Source organism: Oryctolagus cuniculus, chromosome 5 (genome assembly GCF_964237555.1).
Source record: "Oryctolagus cuniculus chromosome 5, mOryCun1.1, whole genome shotgun sequence".
NCBI lineage: Eukaryota > Metazoa > Chordata > Mammalia > Lagomorpha > Leporidae > Oryctolagus > Oryctolagus cuniculus.
The window spans coordinates 135,664,942-135,674,553 of NC_091436.1; positions in this window are offsets into that span (position 1 = coordinate 135,664,942).

Consider the following 9,612-nt stretch of genomic DNA (forward strand, 5'->3'; position numbering starts at 1 on the left):
TTCTTGCCGTGTTTGTGTTCCCAGCACTTAGCCCAGCAGGAGGTATGTCGATGCCCTCGGTAGATCTTGGAGGAATGTTGTTCTTAGTATCTCCCTGACACTGGACTCCAGGGATGTGGTCCAGGGCTCTGGCCCTAGTCTGCACATGTTCAGCATTCTTACCAGTGACTTGGACATGGAAATGGATGACATTTATCAAAGTTTCAGGTGGTAAAAAACTGGGACAGTCAAAGCACTGGGTGACAGAATCAAAGCCCAAAAATAACTTAGCAGCCTGGAATGGTGGGCTGAACCAGGATGAAAAATAATAGAGGTTTCTATTCTGTCCTTCAGCTTAAAACTTAATTTTATAGGCACAGGATGAAGGGCTATTTGATTTTTTAAAGCGGTTTTAATTTATTTATTTTCATCTACTTGAAAGGCAGAGTGGTAGAGAGAGAGATCCTCCATCCAATGGTTTATTCACCAAATGCCTGCAAAAGCTAGGGCCAGGCTAAGGCTGAAGCCAGGAGCCCAGAGCTCCATCCACGTCTCCCATGTGGGCGGCAGAACCCAAGTACTTGGGCCATGATCTGCTGCCTCCCAGTGCACCAGTGAGAAGTGGATCGGAAACACAGATCACCCAGGACTCAAAACCCAGCAGTGCAATATGGGATGCAGTCATCCCGAGCCACGGCCTAACCCGCTGTCCACAATGCCCATCCCAGATTTGTGGGATTTATGGCAACTTAATGAGCAAAGCAGCGTGTGGGAAGACTGCAGACTTAGACTCTGGCCAGGTCCCTCTGCTTCGTGCAGGTCAGATGACACCAGGAGAACTGGCTTTGTCTGAGCCACCATGATTAAGGAAGACGTTAACTGCAAACCTCCTAGAGGGAATAGCACGTCGAGTTTACCTGCATCAAAATGAAGCATCTCTGTTGGCTGGAGGACACCAGGAAGGAATTGGGTGGACAGTAAACCAGGAAAAGATATTATATAAATAAGATGAACACCCACTTGATATCTAGAGTATTTAAGAACACCTGCAAATCAGAGAGAAACAGGAAGTCACAAGAAAGAAGGGCTCAGGGGATAAGCAGGCATTTCACAGCAGAGGAAGCTTAAACTGCTACCAACAGGAGATGCTGGGATTCACCGCCAATCAAAGAAATGCAAATTAAAACAACAGGACTTCCTCTTTCTGGTAATAGCCGTGTAATTCTCACAAGCCACCCTCCTGCTGAACAACTCAGTAAGCAGAATAAAACGTTGAAAACATCCTCTGGGAAGAGCTGACAGGATGGGCCGGCATCAGCATCGCTCTGTGGGCAAAAGGAACAAAGGGAGGAGCCAGCCTGCTCTCTGCCTGCAGACCTGCACCCACCAGCAGGGTTTAGTTGTCTCATGAGAGGATGGGGCTCGTCTAACAGGAAATGCCCTGTCTCCCCAGTAAGCTCAAGGTGAGAGGAAAGGAAGTGGACAGGATCTGTCCAGAAGTAATTTTTCAAATGTGATGACTAGCATAGAGCCAAAGATAAGTAGGGTGAGACTGAGCCCCCATGCAGTGCCTTGGATGCAGATGCGAGACCCCATCAAGTCCTGGTCTCCCACAGTCTTCCAATCTCCTTCTCTAATGTTTCCTTGCCCTGATTTTGTGACAGCAAATCAACCTCTTTGTTAGCAGATAGAGCAGCTACACAGGAGAGTTTGGAAATGGCCCCTATACCTCAGTCTGTGGAAGTGGCTAAGGAACCTCACTACACGGAGCCTGAGAACGAATGAGCCCAACAGCGAGGATGTACTAAAAACGCAAATGGATGGTGGATGCTAAATCATAGAATTATGCTCCCAATGGCCACTCAATGGAAAATTATTAAGGAGATACATAACTCCACCCACTTGGGAAGAGATGCCTTAACACAACTGGTCTCCTGAGCTTTTGGGGGAAAGGGACTAAATACGGTCATAGAGGAAGTGACTCGCTCTTGCCTACTATGTTTACAGAATAACCCTGGCCATGTAAGGCCACCCCCCCCCCCCCCCCCGCTGACTCCTGTGCAGAGGAGGGGAACATACCCAGGTGAAGATTGGCAGGTTGATTTTACCAGTATGCCCCCAACAAGCAATTATAGGCGCCTTCTAGTCTTTATGGATAGTTTTACAGGATGGATAGAGGCCTTTCCGACCAGAACGGAGAAAGCACACGAGGTGTTTAAAGCCATGTTGAAAGACATCGTGCCACGCTTTGGACTCTCACGGTCACTCCAGAGTGACAGTGGACCTTCATTTATATCTAAAATAACCCAGCAGAACCCAGCAGCTTCTGAGAATAATGATGACCATGCAGGAGACACGGAGGATGGCGGTGACTGAAACAGCTCCAGCTCGTGAAGTGAACTCATTAGATGAGATAGGCAGAGACTTCCGGACCAAGAACAGGCAGGGTCTGCACCCCTAATAAGCAGGAAGCAGCTACAGAAGATGGAGACTCAACGCCCATCAACATCCCCTTAAGATTAAGGTCTGGAGTCTCTGAGGGGGGAACGAAGTAGGCAGGCATATAGGCTAAATTGATCAGATTTGTGAACTGGAAGACCACGCCTTTGCTATGCCCCTGTGTGGCCTCATCCCCCTACCTGGCCACACCTGGGTGCCCACCAGCCAATCAGGTTAATTAACCACTCCCCTTTGGAAGTGGGTTAAAAGCCTGGGACACAGTGTGTCTGGCCCTCTCTTCTTCCCTGGCCTCTTGCCAGGACAGGGCTTGCTGTAGCCCTGCGCCTCCAGGGCGCGTAGCCTTTGGGCCACCCGCCCTAGGCTTCTAGGCCTGGATGCTCCACCACGTGGCTGGTTCCTGGTGCTCAGTATGAACCCCTATTCACCTCTCTCTCTTAAATAAAGCTCTCACTCTCCTATGCATCTTTCTCACTAAATAAAAGCTTAAAACGTACCATGCTGCCTTATTTATCTGTGCTGGTATTTAGAATTCTCTAAATATTAAACAAGAATCCTCTCGGGCTTATTAATATTGGGGGATTTATTAATAAGCTCATGGTGAAATCGTATGGCACCCCAAATTCTGGTAGCACACGTGGCATCCCAGATAGCACTTCTGGGGAACTTTAAAGGGCCATATTTCAGTGTAGATTTTAGGGGGTCGTGTCCGATTTCACCTGGTCCCCGAACAGAAGACTCATGCGGTCATTCACCTCTCTTATAAAGTACATTTTTTTTTTAAAGATTTGTCTATTTGAAAGTCAGAGTGGCAGAAAGAGAGAGAGAGAGAGAGAGATATCTTCCATCCACTGGTTCACTCCCCAGAAGGCCTCAATGTCCAGGACTGGGCCAGGCTGAAGCCAGCAGCCTGGAACTCTACCCAGGACTCCCACAAGGATGATGGGGCCCAGACACGTGGGTCACCTGCTGCTGCCTCCCAGGCACATTATCAGGGAGCTGGCTCAGAAGAGGAGCAGCCAGGGCTTGAAGTGGTGCTCATGTGGGGTGCCAGTGTTGCAGGCAGTGGCTTACCCTGCTAAGCCATAACAGCCCTAGATTATATCCTGATGTTCAGTCTGTCTAGGGGTTTCTTTTCTTTTTAAAGATTTACTTGTTTATTTGAAAGGCAGAGTAACAGGGAGAGAGAGAGATCTTCTTCCAGTTTACTCCTCAAAAGGCCACAACAGCCAGGGCTAGGCCAAGCCAAAGCCCGGAGTCTGGAACTCCATCTGGGTCTCCCATGTGGGTGGCAGGACCCAAGCATTTGGATCGTCCTCCAAGGCTTTCCCAGGTATATTAGCAGGCAGCTGGAATGGAAGTGGAGCAGCCAGGACTCGAACCAGTGCTCTGATATGGGATGCTGGTGTAGCCAGTGGCAGTTTAACCCGCTGCGCCACGCGTTGGTCTCAGCCAATTGAATTTCTAGTAACTGAAATGAAAAGCTTATGTCAGGGAGAAAACCACTTTTAAGCCAACTGGAGAGAGACCATTTAGAAAGGTGGGAAATCCCTGCATTGGGCAGGATGCAGGGAGCAGGAATCCTTGGGCAACACTTGTGGGTACCCGTGGACCAGGTGCTGTCCTCTGGGGCAGCGCAGGCAGTGCTCTGTGCAGCTGAACGTGAGTGGACGCTGTCGCCTGCCTTCAGAGCCCAGAGACTTGCATTGGCCGGCGTGGGGAGAGGCAGGGCAGGAGCATCCAGCCCTGTGCAGGCTGCGAGCAGCTGGGATGAACACCTTCCTGCAGCTGCCAGTGGTTGGATTAAGGTAGATGTGGAGCCGGCGCTGAGGCTCACTAGGCTAATCCTCCGCCTTGCGGCGCCAGCACACCGGGTTCTAGTCCCAGCCAGGGCACCGGATTCTGTCCTGGTTGCCCCTCTTCCAGGCCAGGTCTCTGCTGTGGCCAGGGAGTGCAGTGGAGGATGGCCCAAGTGGTTGGGCCCTGCACCCCATGGGAGACCAGGAAAAGCACCTGGCTCCTGCCATCGGATCAGCGCGGTGTGCCAGCCGCAGCGCGCCGGCCGCGGCGGCCATTGGAAGGTGAACCAACGGCAAAGGAAGACCTTTCTCTCTGTCTCTCTCACTGTCCACTCTGCCTATCAAAAAAAAAAAAAAAAAAAAAAAAAAAAGGTAGATGTGGAAACAATGTTTCTATTTGGAAACACTTGCTCTGTGTGTGGAAACTGAAAAAGGAAGAAAGCTTGTCCCTCCCAGAGTCTAACTAAATAAGAAGCAAAGGTGATTGTTCATATTAAGGTGATCGAGAAACTAAATTTTTAAAATATGTTACTTGTAGGGACCGGTGCTGTGGCATAGCGGTAAAGCCGCCACCTGCATGCCGGCATCCCATATGGGTGCCAGTTCGAGTCCCGGCTGCTCCATAGCAGCTCTCTGCTATGGCCTGGGAAAGCAGTAGAAGATGGCCCAAGTCCTTGGGCCCCTGCACCCACATGGGAGACCTGGAAGAAGCTCCTGGCTCCTGGCTTTGGATAGGCACAGCTCTGGGAGTTGCTGCCGTTTAGGGAGTGAACCAGCGGATGGAAGACCTCTCTCTCCTTCTCTCTGTGTAACTCTGACTTTCATATAAATAAATCAGTCTTTTAAAAAAATATGCTACTTGTATTGCTATCATAGTATTAAATCACTTCATTTGTTCTATTAAAGTCCATACATGTTTGTTAGAGAAGAAATAATCTAGATTATATGACATGGCTGTTTTAGAAAAATAAAATGCTTGTTTAAAAATATTTCTGTATTTATTTTCACTTTGACTTGAAAGGCAGAGAGAGAGAGAGAGAGAGAGAGAGAGAGAGAGCTCTTCCACCTGCTGATTCACTCCCCAGATAGCCACAACACCCAGGGCTGGGCCAAGCTGAAACCAGGAGCCAGAGCTTAATCTGAGTCTCCCACATGGGTGGCTGGGACTTGAGCCGTTGTCCTCTGCTCCTTCCAGGGTTTGTATTAACAGAAGGTCCGAGTCGGAAGCAGAGGCAGGACTGGGATCCAAGTACTCCAGTACGGGATGCAGGGGCCTAGTGCTGTCTTAGCTGGGGTGACAAATAGCTGCCCCGAAACCCGCACTTGTCAACTAGCACTGCTCTGTAATGGTGGGCGGTCTCCTCGCAGTCTGGTAAAAATATACTCGTGGCCAGAACACAAAGCGAATAAATTAGTGAACAGAAGTTAATTTCCCAGTTATTTGCATCATACATTCTTTTTTCGACATCATTTACTTTTTATTTCCATCTACTCAAAAGGCAGAGCAACTGAGAGAGACAGAGAGAGAGCTTCTATCTACTGGTTCACTCATCAAATGGTTCCAAAACCCGGGGCTGGGCCTGGCCAAACCAAGCCATCTGGGGTGTGAAACAGCAGATGGAAGACCTCTCTGTCTATCCCTGTCTCTGTAACTCTGCCTTTCAAATAAATAAATGAATCTTTAAAAAAAAAAAAAAAAGAAAAAGAAAAGGGGAGTCCCAAGATTCAAACCAGCAATCTCAAATAGAATGCCATCATTGCAGGTGGCAACTGAACCTGCTGTGGTATAATGCCAGCCCCCCTGCCCTGCCTTTTTTTTTTTTCCCCAAGATTTATTCGAAAGACAGGGAGAGAAAGTGGGGGGGAGACAGAAAGAGAGAGCTCTTCCATTTACTGGTCCACTTCCCAAATGGCTCCGAGAACCAAGGCTGGGACAGGCTAAAGCTAGGATCCAGGAACTCCACCCTGGTCTCCCACATGGGTGGCAGGGGGCTCACTGTGCTGCAACACCTGACCCTCCTATTAAATGGCGCTGTGGCGCAATGGGTTAATGCCCTGGTCTGAACAGCCGGCATCCCATATGGGCGCCAGTTCTAATCCCTGCTGCTCCACTTCTGATCCAGCTCTCTGCTATGGCCTGGGAAAGCAGAAGAAGATGGCCCAAGTCCTTGGGCCCCTGCACCTACGTGGGAGACCAGGAAGAAGCTCCTGGCTCCTGGCTTCAGATCGACGCAGCTCTGGCCATTGCGGACACCTGGGGAGTGAACCATCAGATGGAAGACCTCTCTATCTCTGGCTCTCCTCTCTCTGTGTAACTCTGACTTTCAAATAAATAAATAAATATTTAAAAAATAATAACAATTAGCAGTCACTTTCTTGGGAGAAAGTTAATTAAATCAAGATACCTATACTAGTACTGTGCTTTTTTTTTTTTTTAAGATTTATTTATTTATTTGAAAGGCAGAGTTACAGAGAGGCAGAAACAGAGAGTTAGTGAGAGAAAGAGAGGTCATTCATCCATTGGTTCACTACCCAAATGGCCACAATGGCTGGAGCTGGGCTGGTCTGAAGCCAGGTCTCCTACGAGGGCTCAGGGGCCCAAGAGCTTGGGCCATCTTCTGCTTTCCCAGACCTTAGAGAGCGGGATCGGAAGTGAAGCATCCAGGACTCCAACTGGCACCCATATGGGATGCAGGCAGTGGTTTTACCTGCTATGCCACAGCGCTGGCCCTGTACTGTACTGTTAAATTTATTTATATAATGTTTTAAATATGGATCGACTCCATCTTACTAAAACCAGAACCTATACCTGATATAGTGTCTACTGCCAATATTTCTTTTTTTAAAACTTTTATTTAGTAAATATAAATTTTCAAAGTACAGTTTATGGATTACAATGGCTTCCCCACCCCCATAACTTTCCTCCCACCCGCAACCCTCCCATCTCCCACTCCCTCTCCCATTCCAAAGTAAAGATTTCATCAGTTTGCACCCACACAGAACATAAAGTGTAAAATACTGTTTCAGTACTAGTTATAGCATTAATTCACATTGGACAACACATTAAGGACAGAGATCCTACATGAGGAGTAGGTACACAGTGACTCCTGTTGTTGACTTAACAATTTGCCACTCTTGGATGGTGCCACGGCTCAATAGGCTAATCCTCCGCCTTGCGACGCCAGCACACCAGGTTCTAGTCCCGGTCGGGGCGCCGGATTCTGTCCTGGTTGCCCCTCTTCCAGGCCAGCTATCTGCCATGGCCCGGGAGCTTGGGCCCTGCACCCACATGGGAGACCAGGAGAAGCACCTGGCTCCTGGCTTTGGATCAGCGCAATGCGCCGGCTGCGGCAGCCATTGGAGAGTGAACCAACTGCAAAAGGAAGACCTTTCTCTCTGTCTCTCTCTCACTGTCTACTCTGCCTATCAAAAAACAAAACAAAACAAAACAAAAAAACAATTTGACACTCTTGTTTACGGTGTCAGTAATCTTCCTAGGCTCTAATCCTGAGTTGCCAAGGCTATGGAAGCCTTTTGAGTTCGCCGACTTTCATCTTATTTAGACAAGGTCATAGTCAAAGTGGAAGTTCTCTCCTCCCTTCAGAGAAAGGTACCTCCTTCTTTGATGGCCCGATCTTTCTACTGGGATCTCACTCGCAGAGATCTTTCATTTAGGTCCTCTTTTTTTTTTTTTTTTTTTTTGCCAGAGTGATACTGACGATATTTCAAACAGTTTGCAATTCCTGAACATCCCGGGTTGGTCCCTGGAAGATGATCCTTGGAAGAGCTTCACAGGTGAGGGCCCTGCTTCCGAGTGGGCACCTCCGGCTTCTCAAAGATCCAGCTACTCATTGGCTTTAATGTTTTCTGGTTCATTGGCGTAAAACATTTGCACACTCCTCGTTAAGGGATCAGAATCACTCTGCTGTATTTGGAATGCTCAGCTCAGAATCATTTTTATTAGATTCTAGAAGCTCTGGGGGTTTCCCATAAATAAGCTGCTCGTTAATTGCCTTTTTTGTACATAAACAAATCCCAAATTGGAAAATGAAAGAAAACGGGGAACTAAAATTTCACTACTTAAAATGCAATTCTTTTGTAGTTTTATGCATCTTTTTCCCTTCCCATTAATTATTTAACACACTTTGATGATGCATGGGGGGTAATTGGCCCAATTTAAAATTAAAACTGGGAAAAAAATACATATGTAGTCCAAATTATGGGATTTTTTTTCCAGATCATAGTTTTGAGGGACAATAGGATGCATCTGAAACAGCGTAAACTTCATAATAATTCAGACCTGGGTTTTAACTGGGCTTTCCCAATTAGCTAAGAGCTAATGACCCCCTTGCAGCCTCTGCTCGGTACAAGGGGATATCACTTCCCTTGCAGATGTGCTGGAGGTCACGCTTCAGATGAGCTTAGGATCTGGGTCTGGGAAACAGAGTTGGCAGTGCTGTTCCCTTGTGTGATGCTTGCCAGGGTTTGAGAGCTTCAGCAGGACTCTTCCTGGGGGTTGTTAGTTTGTGTTTGTTTTTCATAAAACATGAGCTGGTGGACCATTCCTGCCCTTCTGTAAATTCTGTTCAACATGTTTTCATTTCCCCCCCAGCCTTGAGGTGCATGTTCATATGAATTAATTATCAAATCCTCATAATAAGCTATTACATTAGTCAGCTTTTTGTTATCTGAACCAATACCTGAGGGCAGTTAGTTAGAAGTTACATACAAGGATGTTGGCATTGCAGGTGGCAGCTTAGCCCACTGTGCCGTAATGCTGGTCCCAAAAAGTAAGTTCTAAAAAATGCTTATGTTTATTTTCATATACTTGAAAGGCAGAGCAACAGAGTGACAGAGACAGAGAAAGATCTTTCACCCATTGGTTCTCTCACTTCTCAAACACTGGCAACAGCCTTGGCTAGGCCAAGCTGAAGCCAGGAGCCTGGAACTCCATCCAGGTCTCCCACCTGGGTGGCAGCAACCCAGTTACTGGGCCATAATCTACTGCCCCCCAGGATGTATTAGCAGGAAGTTGGATGGAAAACAGAGCAGCCAGGACTCAAACCAGCACTCGAATATGAGATGTGGGTGTCCCAAGTGGCCACCCACCCCAGTGCATAAGTTTTACAATTGTTTTAAAAGATTTATTTATTTATTTGAAAGGTAGAATTACAGAAAAGCAGAGGCAGAGAGAGAGAGAGAGAATCTTCCATCCACTGGTTCACTCCCCAAATGGCCGCAATGGCTGGAGCTGGACCAGTCCAAAGCCAGGAGCCAGGAGCTTCCTCCGGGTCCCCAATGCGGGTGCAGGGGCCCAAGCACCTGGGCCATCCTCCATTGCTCTCTGAAGGCCATAGAAGAGAGCTGGATCAGAAGT